At 36.5% G+C, this 21,999-nt stretch overlaps 1 protein-coding gene and 1 long non-coding RNA gene across 7 annotated transcripts in view; one reads left to right on the top strand and one right to left on the bottom strand.

The window, feature by feature from the left end:
• LOC145684445 (cyclic AMP receptor-like protein A) overlaps positions 1 to 21,999 on the top strand; it is a 339,973-nt gene that overhangs the window by 189,682 nt on the left and 128,292 nt on the right. The gene's annotated exons all lie outside the window — the stretch shown is intronic.
• LOC145683571 (uncharacterized) lies at positions 1,433 to 21,043 on the bottom strand. Its single transcript, XR_014131150.1, has 5 exons — positions 20,758 to 21,043; positions 8,559 to 8,684; positions 5,878 to 5,996; positions 3,861 to 4,046; positions 1,433 to 1,954 (listed from the first exon to the last, which is right to left on the bottom strand). It is a non-coding gene; the product is annotated as an uncharacterized LOC145683571 (long non-coding RNA).

Genomic DNA, 21,999 nt, shown 5'->3' with positions numbered 1-21,999 from the left:
CGAAACATTCAGTACGGGCTATGGTGGTACAATGGTAGATCGCTCAACTCTAGTATGTGGGGTCCTGGTTAGATCCCACCCGGCGCCTAGTAAACTATGTAATGGACGAACACTATGTGTGTAATTTTTGTTGTAGTTTTCATGTTTCTTCCCACTGTCTTCATTCCACCATTGTCATCAATTCATCAGGTTATCGTAGCCTCGGTGCATAATTGTGGGACGTTAAAAAAAATAAAAAAAAGCGCAATATCAAACACTTCACTAAACCTGACCTTTTGTATACTGCCCGCCGATGATTAGTCACATTCGTAAAGGGTAACTGTTTCGTAGTTACATAGTAATTTGTGAGGAATAACTTTATATTTCTGGGATTCCAAAATCACATTTTGTGCCTCCGGGTTTGAAAAAGGAATGCAAATCTCAAGTGCGGACGTGAGTGTATAATATACATTAGTTAATAGATAATTAATATCAGTTACCTAACTGTGTAATTACTTTTCCATAGTTAGTGTAGAAAATTAAGAAGTAGAGAATCTCGGGCAAAAAAAAAAAAAAAAAACTACAGTGATAAAAGCCAATGTGTTGAGCGAAGATGACCAAAGTAAAAGTTTTCTGGCCATCCATAACTCCTCGAGAGCAATAACTAATCTCTTTCCAGCCTTAGAAAAAAGTAGATGTAAACAAACCCGCCTGACTACCAGTAGGTCGATGACCAGTGATTGGTTGTTGGTCTCACTGCACTAGTATCCTACCGCAATGTAATCCCTACTAAAATAACAATTTCGTATAAAGATATCTAAATTTATCCTGCATTTTGTGATAAAGAAGCAATATATATAACATTTAACAACAGATGTAGCTTTATTTCAACCTCACCAGTACTTGAACATATAGTATTTACTGCACATGCGTATGCGTTCGCGCACCGACCCCGCTCATTTGAAATCGCAGAATGCAGAGTTCCATGGCGTCCATATTTGTCTCGTGCTATAAAACTCAAAAGAGGACAACAGGAACAGAGGCAATCTCGTTTATATAACAACTTAAGAAAATGCATATTTTCAACATAGCAGTAGTCAGTGCGTTAATTATTTACCAACCAACCGTAGTCTTACACTTTGGAAGTTATGCGACAATCGTAAGCTAGCAGCCGATCTTGCTGTTCACGTCTCTCACTGCCGAAGCACGTGTGAGTCGCGGAGTAATATATTTCGCTTTGTTTACGTCTACTTTGTTCTAAGGCTGGAAAGACTATAGTAGTGGTGTACCCAAGGGGAAGAAACATTCTTTTAATTTCCTTCTTCAAGATAATATTATTTAAACTTACCACAATAAGATATTAAACAAATATTGCGTGAGCGAGGTATTCACGTATTTCATATTTTAAATCACAATCATATTTTAATAGTATTTATTCAGTAATGCACAGGTATCTAATTTTTTTACTATATGTAATCAAACAATATTTCCTTTTTCTTACTATATGTAATCAAACAATATCTCCTTTTTCTTACTATATGTAATCAAACAATATTTCCTTTTTCTTACTCTATGTAATCAAACAATATTTCCCTTTTCTTACTATATGTAATCAAACAATATTTCCCTTTTCCTACTATATGTAATCAGCAATATTTCCCTTTTCTTACTATATGTAATCAAACAATATTTCCTTTTTCTTACTATATGTAATCAAACAATATTTCCTTTTTCTTACTATATGTAATCAAACAATATTTCGTTTTTCTTACTATATGTAATCAAACAATATTTCGTTTTTCTTACTATATGTAATCAAACAATATATCCTTTTTCTTGCTATATGTAATCAAACAATATCCATTTTAAATTGTACATTTTTCAGTTTTTATTTAGACGAAAGATCTCTCTTTTCATTATTGTTTCTCCTTGTGCTTGGAAACTTCTGGTGAGAAAATTCTGCGTACGCCACTGGCTGTAACGAAAGGATTCTTCATTTCTAGTTTACAACGTTTACACAGATAAATAACATAAAATACAATTAACGGAGATAAACATAACTTAAATTTAGGAAAACCATAACAGAATTTGTTATGGTTTTGTCTATTCCCAATTAATGTGTCTGGCAACACTGCTTTCGGATACCATCACTGCTAAAGATTTCTTAATGACCATTTCTTGTCAGTTGGACAGAAAAAAAACCGGGGAAAACTCTCCACCGTCTTTGTAATAATAATATACTGTACGCGAACAGAATTTAAACTACTTGAAGGGTAGCTACATTTGATTTAAAATGCTACGTAATCAACTTGCCGGTGGCTAAAGACAATACTTGCCATTAGATTTTTTTTTTTTTGTAAGTACGATCGTTTACTACTATGATTCACAACCTTTTTTGACAGATGACACACTTTACAGAAGCCTCACGACACCGCATTACACTATTTTTTTTTAATTAATTGAATATAAATTATCTATAATAGTATAAGATTATACATTTCTATATAATAGTATCTAAGTATTCACAAGTAGAATCTATAATTGAGAACTGTTGCAGCCATTTACTGATACAGTCTGACTCAAAATTGATTTTCCGTCATCACTAAAAGCATCATGTTAAATATAAAATGTGTCTATAAAGTGTAGAGGCTGTCACGATGACATAAATATTAATTTTTAAATTCTAAATTTTCATGACGCACCCTATGAGGTTGCGTGACACATTAATGTATCGCGACCACTGGCGCAAATCGCGGGGGGGGGGATGAGCGGAACATGTCCCCTTCAGTGTTGGAACAGGGGGACTACCCCCCAATAATCCGATTTGAAATGTGTTTTTTGGGGAGAAATGTGATGATTTGTGTCCGAAATTGATGGCTGCCCAGAATAAACCTCAGATCTGCCCACCTCCCAATGCTGAAGACAACTCTGATCCTCCACAGCACTGTTTTTGAACTTCATAAATATTTTGAACATCGCTTAAAAAAAAAAGATTATGGGGACAGTCTTACCCGTCCCCCTCCCCCCGCAATGTTGAAGACAAATTTGCGCCGCTGATCGCGACATACCGGTTGCCAGTCATTGCTTTGCCGTACCATAGTCTATTCGTCGGGAATTATCGCTTCCCTTTATCAATGAAGAAGTAGTTTATGGCGTGACTAGGAACAGTTTGCATCATCTAAGGAAAGATTTAGAAAATACTTACAGAATTTGGTAACAATTGAATATACTCTCTCTACAAGATTTGTTAATTTGTCTCGGTGTCACTACACTTTCTTTCTAGCATTCTAAGCCAATGGCTACCAAACGAGGTTCGCGCCTCATGTAGAGACGTGAAAAGACAGCTGGCTGGACGCAGGCGTCCAAACTGTTATGTCCAAATATCCTTGTGAATAACTACACGTTTTACTGAACGTTTCACAGTGAGGCAGAATTGAAAATTCCTGGCCAAAAATCGTTTACATGGGAAAATATGCAAATAGACTGGTTATATTGTAGAGAATTTCTTTCCTCTCATAAAACAATATTGCAGAAACTTGGCATAAACAAACACACCAGTGGCGTATCGAGCTGGGACGGGGGAGCATGACTCCCAGTTTTCAAAGATGAAAATTTAATTCATACTTTACACTGTTGCCCAATAAATATTGTACTTTACAAGAAAAAGAAATATTGTATTTTACAATTTGTATATATATTTGAAAATTATACATATTTCTACAATATGTAGGTCTTCATTGTATGTTACATGAAGATATTATAGGAAGGAATTAAATTTCGCTTTTCCAAATATGTGAAATCGTCAAACGAAAAAAATCTTCTGTTGCAACAAAATATTGTTAATTGAGATGAGTATTGTTCAAAGCAAAGGATCTACGTACCCTGCAGTACTTGACTTGTGGAACAGTGTGCATGTTTTGTATCACACGTCGACCTCGCTGTCACCACTAGTGTCGACAGCGCGAGCCTCCAGTTGCCCAAGCACAGTGAGCAGTCCCAACACCACCTGTGACATCACACTAGGTCGCTCCTCCTGGACAGTTTCCGCATGGACGAGTTGATAGGATCTGATGTGAGAAACAGCTTCAGAAACAAGTCTTTCATGGTGGCCATTCGAGACACTTTTCGTGTGTGATATTCACGAAACGACTTCAATTTAATTTTCTATCTTTTCAATAATGAATATACATTATTGGTTACACACATTCTTAAGGGTTGTATAGACATTCTTAAGCATCCTCTACATACAATTATAAATAAGTCATTAAAAACAAGCGTGTTTCCAGACAAGTGGAAAGAAGCCATAGTTTGTCCTATCCCTAAATCTTGTGATGCGAAGAATATACAGAATTTTAGGCCTATTTCTATTTTATCAGCATTTGCCAAGGTCTGAGCAAGTAATATTTAAGAGGATAATGTGCCATGTAAAACCCGTCATGTCAGTATATCAGCATGGCTTTTTAAAGAATAGATCAACATCTACTAATTTAGCCATTATTACAGATTTTATTGCAAATGAATTGGATAGAGGGGGTCAAGTGGATGTGATCTATACTGACTTTTCAAAAGCCTTTGATTTGGTAGACCATGATGTACTGTTGCAAAAACTAACGACTTATAATTTCTCTATGCAAGCAAAAAGTTTTTTCGCATCCTATCTGCAAAATCGTCAACAGGCCGTCATGTACAAAGGATATGTATCTAAAAAATTCACAGCCTTATCAGGAGTTCCTCAAGGTTCAAATCTTGGTCCACTCTTATTTCTATTAGTGATAAATGACCTACCGTCTTATATTCATTATTCTAGCACTCTTCTATTCGCTGACGACCTTAAGATATTCTCCAAAATCAATTCGCTTGAAGACTGTGCAAAACTACAAATAGACTTATGTAATATTAGGAACTGGTGTGAAAATAACAAGTTTAAGTTGAACATAAATAAATGCAAAACTCTTTCCTTTACCCGCAAAGAAAACACCATTAAATATGACTATTCTATTGAAGGAACTATTTTAGAGAAACCTACTTTTATTAAAGATCTAGGAGTGCTATTTGATTCTAAACTAAGTTTTACTCATCATATTGAAACAATTGTTAATAATTCATACAGAAATCTTGGCTTTGTTATGAGAATAGGTAAGGAGTTTCAAAACGATGCTACGTTAATGAAACTCTACTTTTGTTTTGTGAGATCGCAATTAGAATATGCGACTCTGTCTTGGTCACCAAAAGTACAAAAACACATAGATATGATTGAAAGAATACAATCAAAATTCTTGAGATTACTTGCTTATAGAAAAACTGGTATGTATCCAAAATACGAGTCATATTCAGAAATAGTACAAAACTTCAATATGAACACGTTGAAACAACGGAGAGAACATACGGATCTTTTATTTTTACACAAATTACTACATGGTAAAATTGACTGTCCCAGTCTTACTTCGAAGGTTCAATTGCATGTCCCATCAGGTAAAACCCGCGTAGGAAATACCAGTACATTTTACTGCAGAAAGCCAAGAACAAATATCCTCGCTAAGTCTCCTATATGGAGAATGAGTGCTTCCTACAATGCAATTGAAAGGATAACTTCTATAGATGTTTTTGGAATGTCGGAGACAGTATACAAGAATAGCCTTAAAAATATGTAATAATGAAAATATATAAATGTATAACCTTGTTTAAATATATATATAACTAAGGGTAAATGTATTTGTAAGGAACAACACTGTAACTGGGCCTAGAGCCTGTTGTGTTGAATAAAATAAAATAAAAATAAAAATAAACAAATAAATAGTGAATAATGAATAATGTATTTGTTGGTTACACAAATAAATAAATAAATAAAAATGCAACTTTGCGACTATCGCAATCTCAAGTCTGATGAAAGATACTGACTTAGAGACTCAGTTGAGGAAACGACCGATCTTCCCAGCAGGAGTGGTTGTAAGAAAGAAAAACAATCGGTGTTCTTGTCCTTTTCGTATATGTTCCTGGAGTTTCTTTGCTTTTTCGCACTGAAAACAGAAACAAGACATTTAAAAAAAATGACTGTGATACTTTTAGAAGGTGCAAAATTTTGTTGTTTTTTCCTAACACAGTAAATAAGACACTAAACATCTTTTTAAAGTAGAATATGCCATAACAAAGAGTAATGTTTGTTAAGATAATGATGACATTTAACAAAACTTAATTTTTCATAAAAAGTACTTGTATGTGTCACATGCAATTATGCTGTAAAAATGGAAATTACAGACGCAATCTGTGTTACAAACTTAGCAATAGCAATAAAATTAATGATGTTTAGAAGTCTAGGTTTGTAATTTAAGTTGTAACATAAATGTTACAGGTTTGTTGCTCGATTCATAAGTCTTATCCTGGAATTAGTCAACCAAAAGATCCTAGACTTTCACACTTCCAATGAGGGTTAAAAGTGGATCTGAAAAGATGGAGGGACGGTAGGTACCGGCATGACGTCACGCCGTTCCCCTTGCCTATCTTTGTCCTTGTATTTTTTTTTAGAAACTGGGGAGATGCTGTACATATTTTTTTGAGGTGGGAGACGGCTTCCCCCCGTGTTCCTCCCTCAGTTTTATTCCTGCTTCCAATTTAAACAGAGACATAAAATTTGGGATAAAACTCATTCTTGGGATACTTAATCCATAGTAAAAGACCTTTTCGATATTCTACTGTTTTTGACAGGGGCGGAACCAGGACCGACTTCTGGGCGGGTCGGTGGGTTGTCATACTGCTACTTTTAAGGGCCCGAAACTTTGGCATGGGTTTTATTTATATACCGTATATAAAATAAGAAAGTTTCCTCTTCCGGGGGGCGATCGCTCCGATCGCCCTCCCTTGGATCCGCCCTTGGTTTTTGATATGTACGAGGAAAAGTGAAAAAATCCTGAATTTTTACGAACTCCTCAGGATAGATCACTGCTCCTTGTTTCCCTTTGGTGCAAACTTCTAATGGAGCGGCCATGATCTATCTGCAATAAAAGGAAGACAAATGGAAGAATAAGGATCAAGCTTTCATAGCATGACCACAACAGCATAGCAATAAAACGGGGACAGAGGTCAGTATCAACAATGTAAAAAGACCAGTGGCGGCGATTGGACGTTAAAAGTGGGGGGCAAGACATGATCTGAATATTTGTTTCCCTGGTTGTTTCCAACACTTTGCCGAAAGGGGGGGCGCGGTGGCTCAGTGGTAGAGCGTTCACCTCTGGTGCTTGGGGTCCCGGGTTCGATCCCAGCCCCCGCCAAGTGAACTTTGTGGTGGACAAACACCGTGCTCGTGGGTTTTCTCGGGGTACTCCCGTTTCCTCCCACTTTCTTCATTCCACCATTTCATTCATCTCTCATTATCACCGTCTCCTTTAGCCTAACCGGCATAACCGTGGGACGTAAAACTCAAAGATTTCATTTCATTTTTTTTGCCGAAAGATTGTATAACTAATAGGATACTATCTTTTTCAGTTAAAATACCGTATATCGTATTTCATATTTTATTAAGTAAATTGACAAGAGTAACAGAATTAGGTACTAGCTCTTTGTACTCTTAAACAACGAAAGTATAAGAAGATATTTGATTCCTTGCTCATGAACATCTTAAAATTCTGTCTGGAAAATTGTGTGATCAAATTATTTATAACAAATTTGCCAAACAAATAAATAGAAAGGATAATATTAATCATAGTAATGAATAATGAGGCTTGTTTTGTAGAAGTTACATTGAAACTAGGGATTAATGAACAACTTAATTTTTAATTTCATACATGCCATTAAATGTATGCAATTACCGTACTCTTGGAAAATGAAAGACGGTGAATACTACAAGCATATGCATTTAAAGAAATATTTTCTTTTGCAGCCTTCTGAAACATGTTTGTTGCCATTAGGTGTAGTTTTCACTTTTTTGGACCACATCACAACACAATACCTAGAATCACTCCACACTCTAGTTATACAAAATAATCCTAAAATCTAGAATTCACTAAATTTAATTGTATATACACTCGTACACCCCTAACACACCACATCACTCGTATACACGGCAAAACAATGGAAAAGATAGAAGTTGTTTCATATTACTCCCTTTTTAATCAATATTTCTTACTATTAGAAAGAACAAAAGATATTTTAGGAACTGTCAGATTTTGTGCAATTAAAGAATAAGTTGACACTTTTTTTTTTTTCAAAATGTTCTCTCAATTAGTTTTAAAGCGGCTGACTAGTAATCGAGCATTTCTAAAAAGTGAAAGTATGCTGGAATTGTTGTGCTCCAATAGGTTAATCTTTGGGGTTATTTCCAGTGGCAATTAAAACCCAATTCCTGTAGCTTTCTTAACTCAACGGGAAGACAAATAACCAATACGTACTCACTCAACGACAAATATATGACACAATTTTTTCTATGAACCAGTAATACATAAAAAAGCTTTACATTTCCGAATGAAACTATATACCTTAATGAGCAACTTCAAAAAAGTGGGGGGGGGGGGCAACTGCCCCCTTTGCCCCCCTAATCTCCGCCCATGAAAAAGACTTGTGGAAATTGCGGATAATTCTTAACTTACCTCGACTTGTTAGGCGCGCACCCAGGAATTTTTGTTGCGAGTGGTCCAAGCCACTACGTCGAGTAGTATTGAACAGATATTATTCTGCACGAGAGAAGACGATAAGTAATTGTGAAATACTTCCACCTATATTTTAAGAAAAAAATAGAACTAGATTGTTTTTATAAGAGAAAGACTACAAATGAATTGTAAAAACAAATATTTATGCTACATCAATAATTACCCTGTTAAACAAGTATTGTTTTACTGAGAAAGTGTACAAATGTATTTTGAGTTATGAATCTTTTTTAGGAGAACCAAAGCTGGTGGAACTCCCCGTAGGTGCGCCCTTGATTCCTGTCGACAGACGGATGGATGGACATAGCTGTTCTATAAATATACGACACATGCATAGCATAGTTTGAAAGTATAATACGAGGGCTATCCAGAAACTAGCAGACGTTTTGGTCTGCCGCGGCAGTGGGCGGGGCTAATGTCGTTATCTTTGTGTTTCAACGTTGCTACACTCAGCTCGCATTCAGCTGTGGTAGCGTGAGAACTGAGACGCTTTTATTGAGCTTTCTGCGACGTGTTACAATCTGCGCTGCAATAGAAAACCCCGCCTCTTGTGAGGTGCGTTCTGTGATTAGGTTTTAGTTGGTAAAAAGAAATCCATTGAAGAAGTCAATTGAAATCCATTGAAGAAGTCAATTGAAATCCATTGCCAACTGTGTGAAGTGTACGGACAAGGAATAATGTTTTAATGTTTTCACGACAACGCATGTCCGCACACTTGGACATGGGTTTTAATAGCCACTGGAAAGCGTACCCGAGAGCTCTTGGATAGTTTCGGAAGGGATATATTTGATCATTTGCCATACAGCCTGGATTTGGCGCCGAGCGACTAGTATCTCCTCCCAATGATGAAGACATGGCTCGCCACCACAACGCTTTGACATTGACGTCGAACTGGATGCAGGTCTAACTAGTGGTTGACATAGCAGACGGCAGATTTTTACCGCGACGGAATTGAAAAACTTGTGCCACGGTATGATAAGTACCTTAATTTGCATGGCGATTAAGTGGGAAAATAGCTTAAGAGTATACCTTTCAAATGTATATAATACAATTTGGTCTGTTCATTCTGTTATTTTCTGCACAGCCCTCGTAGTAATAATAACAATAAAGATAGGGAAAACATTCTACCATCTTGTCGGCAGGCGTGATGTTTTAGACTCCTAAAGACATTAATTGAGTGGAAACAAAGAAAATAACACCTTAACTAGATAAAGGGACAAAAGCATCAAATATTTTCCCCTTATTCAACAGCCTATTAAGGCACATTAGCTACAACGATAACCAGAGAAGTTATTATTATGAATGTGAAGCTTTTTAAAGGTATTCATTGTCATGCAGACCTTGTTAAACCAAAACAATGAACAAACATGTTAAGGAAGTCTGTATGTTTAATTAACTAACATAAATTGAACTAAATACGCTTGAGACATGCAATAAAACGTCTTCGCTTTTTTTCGGCTTTTGAATGATTCCTTTGTTTAGAGTTTATCAACTGGCAGAACGCCAAAAGGAAAATAACAAACAGATAATGCGATTAGCTTTAATCATTCTCATCAGTAAAATGCAACAGCGTTTAGGTTTCCCTAAGAGATTTACCATTATCTTTGTCATTATTGACAACAGATTGAGAAAATAGAAAATGATGGGACAGTACACACATTATAATGTAACATTGGCAACGCTGAAGATAATTACAGTGTATATTAAAATAAATCGTATAATAGTTTGTATAGTGTTTGGAAATTAGTACATTAGACTTTTGACAATGTGTTCTGGGAAGGCTGGCTGCATTAGCGAGATTAAACTGTGACATCTGTCTGCAGTAAATTAGCATGGAGAGACACAATTCAACAACTCATTAAAATTTATTAGAATCAGACCAAACGTGACCACTGACCAAGAACACCTTCGAAAAATTTTCGTGCCCTTGTAGACGAGTTAGAAGTACGCCATATACAGGGTGAAACTTAATTAATGTCACAAACGTCAAGAGGTTATTCCTGACACCGAGATAAACAAGCAAAAAAAAAAAAAAAAAAAAAAAAAAATCATATGAACGTATTGGACATGTTGGCAGAGTAAACGAGGGCCAAAAGCATGTAAACAGTAACTTCCAAGCGGTAGATATCGATGTCCAGAGTCACACAAACGTACGTTCGTCGGGCACATCACAAGAGATGTTCAAAATGTCCGCCATAGACAGCAATGCATGCATGATAACGCCGGACCATGAGTTAACGAACACATTCGAAGATAGTTGGTGTCATGGGGGAACGGTGTTACGGTTAAACTGTTACGGTTAAACTGTTACAAGTCGTTGACATCGTTGAGAGGAGTAGCACACATCACAGTTCTAATGTGTCCCCATAGATAAAAATCCAGTTGATTCAGATCCGGAGACCGGGCAGGTCAATGCACTGGCCGACAGTCAAATACCAACATCTTGGGAAGTTCTTCCATCACCGACGGACACTTACATTAAAGTGCGCGGGAGCCCCATCACGCATGTACCTCAAGTTGCGGCGAATCGCTAAGGGAATATTTTACAGTCATTCAGATATTGTATTCTGCAAAAAGTCAAATACTGTGTTCCATTCAGTCTTCGGAGTAGCATCTATTGGCCCATCAGTTGATCATGGACAATACCACACCATACATTGAGCCCAATTTGGTGTTGATGAGTGACAACCGTACTATGGGGATGTGCATTCGTCCACATGTGTGTTATGCATGTTGACGATACCATCTCTTCCAAACGTGGCCTCGTCAGTAAACAGCACGATGGTAGTGGTCTGTTGAATGAAACAGTGGCAGAATGCGTTATGTGGTTGGAAATCCGCTTCTGTCAGTCCGTGTACCCTTTGTAGGTGGCATAGCTACAAGTCATTTTCATGTAACGCACGCTACACAGTCTTGTGACTAACATGCATTTCACGCCTAAGTTCCCTCATACTTGTACCTGGCTTATTGTCGGCAGCTTTTAACAAACGTTCGTCCATAACAGGTGTTTGTACACGACGGGGTCGACAAGCATCCACATTGGCAGGTAGTACAGTCCTTGTTTCAGACACGCGTGGATAAATTGCTGCAAACATCCTGTATGGTTAGCGTCTGTTATAAAAATGCTCGTGATGGAGTCGTGCTGCTTCACGCCCATTGCCATCTGCACGACCTTACATGAATAGCATGTCTGCCTCTTCACGGCTTGCACCATATTTTAGTCGAACACTGCCACCTGTCCTATTCAACACTCGCAGCACAATGACCCCACTCCTGTACTGTAGGGTCTTGAACAGAAGCACCATCTGTATGCATGAATCGAGCAACTACGTATTGAACACCACCAGTCCACCTGTAGACTTTCTAGACAGCCATCTCTAAGCTTATTGGCTTTCGATATCTACTGACCTAACGTTTCCACGCTTACGGCCCTCGCTAACTCTGTGAATATGCCCAATATGCTATATGTTCATAGGACCTTTTTCATTATCTTGGTGTCAGAAATCATCTCGAGACATTTGTTACATTAATGTATACCACTGTTTTTTGGTGACTTCACGCAATCGTAAGGCGATTAAGTTGGACTCATATGCGCTACATAACTTCACATTGGCTTAACAAGGATCGCCGTCTGAAGGTGTTCAGTTCTCTGAGTGTACGGAATGAGCGTCAAATCATTTATCTCCGCACAGGAGGCTTTGAAGGTCGTGGTCTAGGGTGTTGATAATCCATCACGTCTTTTTCGTGGAGACGAAATCGTCATTGATAATCGTTACAGTACTGTGTTGAATTCCATGAAATGTACTGAAAAACTTGTTCCGCAAGTATTCAGGAATAACCAACAGAAATGGTGTTTTCATGTTGCACAACAATTTATGCCCACATGTCGTTCAAAAGACACTGGAGGCTCTCGATCAGTTCTAGTATGAAAGTCTTCCCTGCCTGTCCCAGTGGCTACCATCTCTTATGACATCTCGATCACTTCTTGACAAGGAAGAACTCTGGATGATTGGACGGTGAAACTCGTTATTGAGGAGTTCTTCGCATCCCAAACTCGAGATTTATTTCGTCATGGAGCATTTCGTCATGATTGGCTAAAGACTGGCTAAAATGTTGCCATTTTCTTGCCTTTTGAAAATGGGACATATCCCTGTGGACATTTCAATAGCACGAATCCAATACAAGTATCGTATCAACTTACGTTCTTGATATTTAAATCCTACAGGTAAAGCTTCAATGTACTTCATCCTTACATCATTGTTTCGAAGCCAAGTACACGGCTTGATTGCTTCATTATGTAGGCCTTAATTTCTTTTAGCCATCAAAGAATCCCAGAATTTCATGTACACAGTGATTTAAGCATTGGATCAAGCAAGTACACAATTATCATTACATTAGAGGTGTCCAGATATTTTTTCGTGTCTCATCTTTAAGTTCACTAGTGATATGATATGTACTGTCTATCGACCCCAACTTGATATTTTGGCGTAGGAGACATGGGTTTGATTACCGGCGTGAGCTTATATGGTTCGGATTCCACGTTAATCAGTAGGTTCCGTCTCATATTGCCTCGCTGCTGAAAGGGACGTTAAACTCAAAATTAACTCCCATTTGGTACGTGAAATGAAGTTTTTATTATTAAAATTTAAATCAGATTTCTAGTTTGGTGTCCCACACTTATGCACCAAGGCTAAAGGAGACGGTGTATTAATGAAAATAAATTATTTACAGAATTGGTGGAATGAAAATGGGGAATAAATGGGAGAACCTCGAAAAGCTTCACTTGTACATTGTTGTGTAGCACAAACTCGTATCAGCTGAGATCAAACCAATAACCCCTAACATCAGAGATAAGCGCTCTTCAAGTGAGCCACCATACTCCGTTGTTATTAAAATCGAAGTGGTCTAAATTGTTTACTGTAAAGCAGGTTTTCTCAACCTATTTTGGTATTTATCTTTTACCACATCCTCTGGCCAGCGACGTGTATAAGTTTTTGATTATTGCTTAATATGCAGTTTTTGTTGTGTTTCTACTTTTCTTGTATTTCTATTTCAATTGTTTTCATTTCTATTTCAAGTCTCTGTATTTCTTCCTGTTCGATTTCAATTGTTTTTATTTCTATTTCAAGTTTCTCTATTTCTTCCTGTTCGATTTCAATTGTTTTCATTTCTATTTCAAGTCTCTGTATTTCTACCTGTTCGATTTCAATTGTTTTCATTTCTATTTCAAGTCTCTGTATTTCTCTTGTTCAATTTCATTTGTTTTCAAGCCATTCTTTACTTGTTTAAAGTTTGTTTAAATATTCTTTACAGTATTTGACAATAAGTGTGGAAACAAAAATATATCTATCAAAATAAAAGAAATCGAAATAATCTCTCAAAAAAAATCCTTAAATCTTTTACGCCTTCCTTCATGACCCCCAAGTGTGCTTCTCGCGATCTTCCTACAGGTCCCGACCCTTAGGTTGAGAAACCCTGCTGTAAATAATCAGATTTGTTTTGAAAGCATACTTTATAGATACAGATTCACGGCTCAAAGAGCCCAGTTATTGTTCTAAAAAGTCAGAAAAATGCCTGCAATGTCATCAAGTCCTTATCGCGGCCCACTCTCGGGTTTCTGTGCCATACGTTGGGGAACTCTTTTTTAATCTGCAGTGACATGACACACTGTGTATTGTAGCGTTTAGTGGTAGTCTTGTATCCGTTGTGGCTCTCACGAACCGTAAACAGCTTTGTATCTCACACACGATTATGCGTGATAATCTAGAGGACTAATGATGTATAGGGTATACATTTGATGAGGACCCTAATTACCAAATATGCGTGCTACGAATCGCAATTATATTGTGAGAGAAATACAGTATTGATTTGTGCTTTGCCAAACTGGATAAGAGTATATCAAACCAATAGTTTTAGCGTTTAGCTGGAATCTTTCTTTCCATTATTAATGTCTCTTGTTTTTGTATTCAATTTGGCCGAGCTTTTTTAAATCTATATATTATAAAAGGCTTGTTTGTTTCTGGTCAAGAAAAGTTTATATGTTTGTGGCCAATCCTTTCAACAATGAGTTCTCGGAAACCATAGGCTCTGGAAAGGTGCCGTTTTCACTGATATATAGCAATTTTTTGTAGATTGTTCAGTTCTAATTGAATATTTTTAAAAATGACTGTTATTTCTTTATTGTATTTTTAGGGGTACATTGGAAGTGTTAAATTTTAAAAAAATAAAGCATCATATCCTACAAGTTATACATTCCAACATCGTATATTCGTATACAGGTGTTGTATATCTCCGAGGCGTTTGCTTCATAGTCAAATGATAATGAAAAACGAAGGATAACCATTTCTTCAGTCTAAGATGAATCTTTAATAATTGGAATGTTTTGCCCAATGAACACCATATATCACTGACATAATTAATTGTGTGTGTAATGTATTTGCTTATTATATAACATGTTACTGCATGCATGAAGAACGAAAACACTGATCATACATAAATTAGAAACTCGAACCGGAAATAGGCTCAAATCTTGCAAACGATGCGAAATATTGAAAAAAAATAATTGAAAAAACTCTCCCCTTTATGGTACCCCTTGCCGATTTTTATCGAGGCGTCTTTCTCTTGTGTCTGTAAAGACACATGTACAGATGTTGTCAGGAATGACAAGGAAATTCATGTTCATATGTGAATGATGTGCTGTGTAGAGAGCGCAGGTTCAGCTAGTATTACTACATAAAAATAAAGAAAACCCAATGAAGGAACGATATGATTAGCATAGGGGTCTACATATAGCTTTTTTAATACTTTGATATAAAATACGATACGTTGATATTGTATTCGTATTTTTTTTTAAAGAAATTAATATATTATGCTGAGATCAAAGGCAACAACGTATATTGATTTGCTTTTGCAGGAAGTTGTTTCTGTACAGAATTGAGTGTAATCATGCTGAACATTAATAATATGTAGTCGTCAACCCGGATAATAAATTAACTTTCACGGGGAAGTGGTAGCTCAGTGGTAAAGCGCTTAGTTCTGATGCGTAGGGTCCCAGAGTCGATCCCCGAAATTTTGTGGTGAACAACATCGTGTCGGTGGCTTTTCTCGGGGGTACTATCGTTTCCTTCTACATTCTCATTCCCAATTCGTGTATTATCATTCACTTGCCTTAACCCTTGTAAGATCCCAGCTTTTTGAGGTGAATTTTAGACTTTCAGTTGAGCAGGTACTGCTTCATTGCTATTTATTGTAGGATCATGGCTTATATACCTTTTCTTTTTTAAAAATAGAGCAAGCTTTACAAAGATACCACTCTCTTGTCCGTATCGTACACCTGAAACGGGAAAATCGGAAAAAACTAGAAGCTTTTTCGGAAATAAATTTTTCAAAAATTTTGAGCCCCTCTCGCCAGGGCCAGAGTTGACGTAGGGATCTCAAAATCTCCGAAAAAATACGTAGTTATGTACACAATACTCGTGCAAAATTTCACTATGAATTGTTGAAAACTAAGGGCGGGAAAAGAATTTTAAAAAAATCCATCAAGAAAAAATGTGACGTCCCGCTCTCTTCCCCCCCCATTTGGCGCCTCCAAGTTGACCATCTGGTTCCAAAACGCATTTGGGATGTTCTTTGGTCTTTGTCTGACGTGATCAATAAAAAATCCGGCTTAAATATCTGTTATAGGACCTAAATAAGCGGTTAAAGACAACATTGATATTTGGTACGAAACGTGCCATGGATCCTCATTCGTCTGTTTCATTTTTCAATAAATTAGTCTAATTTTCGAGTTTTACGTTCCATGGCTGCATTCTTCAGGATAAAATGAATTAGAGGCGGCTCAGAAGGGAAGCCGCATCTGTAAAAATTAAAATTTATCGGTTGTAACTGAAGGAAGAAAATCTATCAAATATACTAATGTGCATCCACGTTTATGCACTGAGGCTAAGGAAGACGACGATGATGATGATATTGTATAAAATGGCGGAGTGATCAAAGTGGAAGGAAACGGAAGAACTACAAGAAAACACATGTACACGAAGCTTGTCTACCACAAAACCCACTTGATACGAGCTGGAATCGAATCAAGAACACCATACTCCAGAAGTGAGCGCTTCACCACTCCCAACTCCTGGAAGTAATTACAGAACTATTAGTGGAAGAATTTGTCCATAAAACTATAACGAGTTTACCAGATGCACTTGAGATATCAAATCACTCTGTTCTTTTGTTTGGATTCTTGTATAAAGTTTCAGCTGATGACTTTATTTGGTCAGAAGTTCTCAGATAATGTGTCCATGAGTTATACGAGTATTTCAAAGTACATAAAAGAATGCTGTTCTAGCTTCTATTTCGTGTATTTATGAAGGATTTTTTTTTTTTAGGAAGGGGGGTCAATCAGATTAATTTTTATCGTCTGCCATCAATCAAATGTTACCGTGTATTGTAGCCGCTCCCCAAAACATTCCAAAATAAAAGAATTCGTCTACGATTTGTCGCAGTGCAGTAAAAAAAAAAAAAACCTTTTATATTGGCCATTTCTCGTTAATTTTCTTTCTGCATGAGAACAATTCTCCAGCCAACACGATTCAATATGGTTAGAGCCCAACGGAAGAGGGTTTTCTTTGGTGGCGGATATAACGTTGTCTCCATGGGAACCTTATACGTCATCGGAAGCTTCTTTGTGAGGTGTTCCATTGTTATGATTACACTTATTAATCTCTCTGAAACAAAGAAGAAAGACATTTTATATCCTAACGCTACGTATGACAGTTCTTGGGGATCTTGTTACTAAAGTTCTTTCTCAGTGAACTTCAATGGCAAATACTTTGGCAGGATGTCTGCTTAAAATTTGTTTTCTTCGTCTCTCACTTACTTTAAAGTTTGACTTTTAGTTTAGGGTCTCTTTGTAACAAATTAAATATATAAAACATTTAATTTTACATACCAGACTAAAATTGGCGGCGGAATGATAATTGCATATACAGGGTGGTAGGTAAGTCCACCACCGACAAACTTTGGGAGGTGATTTCTTATATGAAATGAAAGAAAAAAAGTTCTGATAAACATAGGTCGAAAAACGTCTCCTTTCAGAGTTATGAACCGCCGAAAATTCGAAAAATCATGTTTCGAAACGCCCTGCCTTAGAAACTATAGGACCTATTCCAAGCAGTTTAAGGAATTGCCCAGGAACTAGTATGCGATTTATCTAAATATCCATGTTTTAATATCCTCCGTTATCGGCGAAACGAACGCGCCATTAGTACTTAAAGGAGTATCCCTATACCTCAACTTCCTTTTTACAGTTCATTTCGCCGATAACGGACCACGGTAGAACATGAATATTTAGATAGAGCGCATGCTAGTTTCTTTGTAATTCCTTAAACCGCTTCGGGTCGGTTCTAAGGCAGAGCGTTTCGAAACGTGAATTTTCGAATTTTCGGCGGCTCATAACTCTCAAAGGAGACGTTTTTCGTCCCATGTTTATTAGAACTTTTTTCTTTCATTTCATATAAGGAATCGCCTCCCAAAGTTTGTCGATGGAGTTACCTACCACCCTGTATATATATATATATATATATATATATATATATATATATATATATATATATATATATATATATATATATATATATATATATATATATAGGGTGTTTCAAAACAACACCGACAACGTTTGGGAGGAGATTCCTGACACCAAGATAAGACAAAAAGTATAGACCAACCTGAGTGTACAAATGCTTCCTTTGGGAGTCATAAGCTGCCGAAAACATGAAAAAAAAAATGAATTTTAAAGGTCCATAGCTCCAAATTTATGGGACCTACCGTAGTCGGGTCAAGACTTCACTCAATGTTTCAAAATCCTAAGGTACTAACCGCAGGATTCTGAAACATGGATATTTGGAGAGAGGACATATTAGTTCCTAAGTAAAGTCTTGACCCGACTGCGGTAGGTACCATAGTTTTGGAACTACGAGCCCTTAAAGTTCATTTTTTCATGTTTTCGGCAGCCTATAACTCCGAAAGGAAGCATTTGTGCACCCAGATTGGTCTATACTTTTTGTCTTATCTTGGTGTCAGGAATCACCTCCCAAACGTTGTCGGTGTTATTTTGAAACACCCTATATATATATATATATATATATATATATATATATATATATATATATATATATATATATATATATATATATATATATAGATAGATAGATAGATAGATAGATAGATAGATAGATAAAAATTTCAGTTTCAACATTAATATTCTTTCTATTCACATCTTCCCATGGGCGCCCGGAGAAAATTTTCTAGGGAGCCTTATCTCTCTGGTTGCTTGGTATTTTTTATTTGAATTAAGAAAATTTTAAGAAAGTTAATATATTTTCGTGAGCCATGGATGCATCCCCTCTGACTCCCCCTTCGGGCGCCCATGCATCTTCCTAATTTTCAGTTCCTTAATCTTTAATACTGTGAATCTATCTTTGATACAATTCTTTAGGTTTAGTGTTCGATTAACTGATCAAGTAAAATGAGTTTGAACTTGCAGTACATGTTAACATTAAATTGCATAGAGTTTTCTCAGATTTTCGAAGCAAATTTTAGAATTATTATTAAACATGAAATGTTAAATTTAGAACGACAATAATTACAATTAATTATTATATACCAAGTAATATATGTTGGAATGAAGAACTGGTAGGGCTAGAAAAAAATGCAATTTTGGCACCAGTGACGTAACTAAGGGAGGGGGGAACGGAACTATAAAGTAAAGAAAGGGATTTTAGCTAACTAAAGACCATTAAAAAATTACCTCAAAAACTTAATACGACAACAACGAGTCACCAACCTTAACATCATATCATACCTTCAAAGCTATCTTTTTTGAGGACATTGTAAAATCCTTTGTAACCAAAAGAGCTCGGAAATCTAAATTTTAGTTCCAGCCTTTTTGTGCTTTCATTTAACTTACCCTATATTGATTTAAGAGATTTGCAAAATGTCCGCGTATAATACTCGAGATAACAGCTTGACTGTTTGTAATAATTAAATATTATATTCCAAAACAACAGACTGTTGATTCATTCTACACATATGCACATCGCGATATAATTCCAAAAACATTTTGATTTGCAGTTATTATGAGAAGACTATAAGAATATGTGAAGCATGCTTCTCTCAGATTATTTGGCAATCAAATACTAATTAGTTTGCTGTTTTATCTTGTAATAAATATTAAATTATATACTGCAATATTGAAATGAAGCTTTACCACTTGGAGAACTAACGTCGTAGGAGACTTGCGAGATGCCAATATCAGATGTAGTCGGGGAGTGTTGTGGTTTGATTGATCGGGGGTGGGGAGCTCTTGCCTCGGGCGACAACTAACCTAGTTGCGTCACTGTTTGGCACACAAGTAAAGACAATAAATGTTTTCATATGCCGGGAATAGTTCATAACTTCCTTTACCATTTATATTAATATAAAAGCAAACTAGTACAACATTTCAAATAATTGTAAATTCCTCATAACTTGCGGTATCTTGTATTTTTCGTTATTTTTTTTCTTTTTAGAGCACCAAATTTTTTGCCACCATCTGACCAGGGCTGCCACTCTGCAATGGAGACTTACTTAAAAAAAAAAAAGTAAATCTCCTGCAGTAGTTAGGCCTTTCGTATGTCGCTAATCATATGTCAAAACGACTCTACCTAAGGTCTAGTATGTCCCTAACGTAAGATTCAGCAAAAATTTTAGTTCTTAAAGCTGCTACTAGAGGCAGCAACAGTTGACTGAAGTTAGAGATCCTCATTCGAGAGTGAAGTTCCTCATTCCATAGCATATATCCTATTAAGACGTAAAAAAAAGCATGATTGTATGCCATAGGGCAGGTAGTATAGTGCTTGAAAGGAGACAAATAGATTTTTAGAAGAATAATACAAAACGTGATTTTATTGCATATACGTATATAATGTTCGACCGTCACCAAAATGTTAAGAGAGAAATGAATAACATTTAAAGTAAATGAGAGTATGAAGAAGATAATAAATAATATTTCGATTTACATGGGGTTACATATTCTCGTTCTTATGTTAAGACTGCCATATGCATATTTCATTATAATAACGGACAGAGTTTATGGTTCCGTACTTACACTTGGCTGAAGTCCATGATTAGGCACAGTCAATTGACAGCTGAGTCTGCACACCACTAACTCTAAGAATGTAGAACGCCACTGTAAACGATGTTGTGCGAATGCGTTGAGGTTGAGTTGTGATTGCGATGTGATGATCTTTGTAAGATTTCTAGAGTATATATATTTATTTTCCATACTTTCGTTTTCTATTTTGGATTTGAGAAAATAGGATTGTTTATTTTCCCTTGTGAAAGTCTTCCGTGTTTATAATATTTGTTTTTAACTTTTAGTATTTTTACCAGGATGTTTTTCGATACTTTATTTAAAATATTTCACTTTTACTAGTTTATTGTTTGGTTTCCCCGAAAGATTAAGAAAATACTTCAGTTTTTAATATCACAAAATAAAAGAATGTCTTACTATATATACGTGTTGAACACAATTATAACTCACAGTTCATTTCCGCTTATGTGTCGATTACGTTACATCTTTCAGCAGCGAGGCTATATGATACGTGGACCTACAATTTAAAGTGGGATCCGAACCACATGCGCTTTCGCCGTTAATCGAACCCGGATCTCCCAGGAACTCTAACCGCTTAGCTAAGAGGGAGTTCACACATTAAAGTACGAAACTAGGAGCTTAGCGTACGCGTCTTTGGCTCGGAAGGTTTGATTCCCCGACGGGAGCTTTGGTTTCGGTTCTACATTAAGCTGTAGGTCCACCTCTGATATAGCCTAGATGCTGAAGAGGGACGCTCAACTTCTACAAACAACACCGAATTCAGAGTCCCAAAAATAACTTTCATTTCCGTTCTTATAACGCTTATTTTTACGTTTGTTTCTTTCGTGAAATGCCAAAAGAGCCCGCACCAGCCACTAGACTAGCGAGCAGGGCTATATTCGAACGGAAGTAGTAGAAACCGTCCGTTTCCGGTTTCGATATTAATTGGTATAGATCAGCCATGTGTAACATCCGGCCTCCAGGCCAGTCCTGGGCCAATGAACCCTTTCATCCGGCTCATTTGACCCGTAATTAAAAATATACTTTTTACGTAATCTTAAAGTAAATTGAATACATTTCCAGGATAACTGATGGCCACCTTGGAAAATATCATCAGCGTTGGAACATCCAGTGTACCACGGAACATGGAGAGACTAATTGAGAATATGAACAATCAAATTATCCACTAAAATGATAAATGAATAGATTTTTTTCTGCTTTTCTTTAGTAAATAAATATTTTCGTTACTGTTACAAC

This window comes from Thermobia domestica, chromosome 4 (assembly GCF_964235325.1).
Source record: "Thermobia domestica chromosome 4, izTheDome1.hap1.1, whole genome shotgun sequence".
Taxonomy (NCBI): Eukaryota; Metazoa; Arthropoda; class Insecta; order Zygentoma; family Lepismatidae; genus Thermobia; species Thermobia domestica.
This window is presented reverse-complemented; position numbering and strand designations above follow the sequence as displayed.